Genomic DNA, 1,212 nt, shown 5'->3' with positions numbered 1-1,212 from the left:
TGTTAAGTTCTCCTGTTAAAATTATAATAGTGGATATTAGATTTTTCATGTCCATTAAGATTTGCTTTCTATATTTGGGTGCTCCTATGTTTGGTGCATGCATATTTATGAGTGTTACCTCTTCCTCTTGAATTTTTCCCCTAACCAGTATACAGTGGCCTTCTTTATTTCACTTGATCATTGTTGGTTTGAAGTTGAGACAGTCAAATAATAGGATTGCTAACCCTGCTTTTTTCTAAGTTGCTGGGGTGTGTAGTATTGTGTTCCATCCTTTGACTTTCAGCCTATGAATGTTTTTATGAGTTAAATGTGTTTCTTGTATACAACATATTGTTGGATTTTGTCTCCTAATCTACTGTGCCATCCTATTTCTCTTAATTGGTGAATTGAGTCCATTTACATTGATGGTTAGAATTGTGATGTATTGACTTATGGTTGACATGTTATTTGCCTGTTGTCATTTACTCCTTTTTCTCCTGTGTTTTATTGCTTGCCCTATTTAGTTGGTTGCTTCTGATCTCATTCATGCAGTTCTGAGCATTTTGGTCCCTCTCTAGAATATCTTTCAGTAGCTTGTGTAGGGTTAGCTTTGTCATTGCGAAATTCTTTAGCTGTTCTTTGTTATGAAAGTATTTCACTTCTCCATCAACCTTGAAAGAGAGTTTTGCAGGGTATAGCATTCTGGGCTGGAATTTGTTTTCCTAGAGGACTTGAAGTGCTCTGCTCCATGCTCTTTTTCCTTTCATGGTTTGTGAAGAAATGTCGGCCATAATTCTGATGGGTTTTCCTTTGAATGTGATCTGCTTCTTTTCTCTAGCAGCTGTCAGTATATTATTCTTGTACTGAATTTCTGGGATCTTGACTATTATATGTTTTGATGTGTTTTTCATTGGGTTGAGGTTACTTGGCGTTCTGTATGCTTCAGTTTCCTGAATGTCAGATTATTTCCTCATATTTGGGAAGTTTTCTGCTATTACTTCTGCCCATATTTTTTAATGTCATTTGTACTGAGTCCTTCTTTCTCACTGATGCTTATTAGTCTGACATGGTTCATCTTTGCATCATCTTGCAGGTGATGGATTATTCTTTCCTGTATCCTCGTTGTTTTTAATAGATCCTTTCTTACCTTTTCACTAGCCGCACTAGCATCTTCAAGATCTGAAACTCTGTCTTCACCTTCACTGAAATGGTTTTGCAAGCTTGTGATTGAGA

The sequence above is a fragment of the Octodon degus genome, unplaced genomic scaffold, assembly GCF_000260255.1.
Source record: "Octodon degus isolate 3935 unplaced genomic scaffold, OctDeg1.0 scaffold00032, whole genome shotgun sequence".
Classification (NCBI taxonomy): domain Eukaryota; kingdom Metazoa; phylum Chordata; class Mammalia; order Rodentia; family Octodontidae; genus Octodon; species Octodon degus.
Note: the sequence above shows the minus strand (reverse complement) of the source record.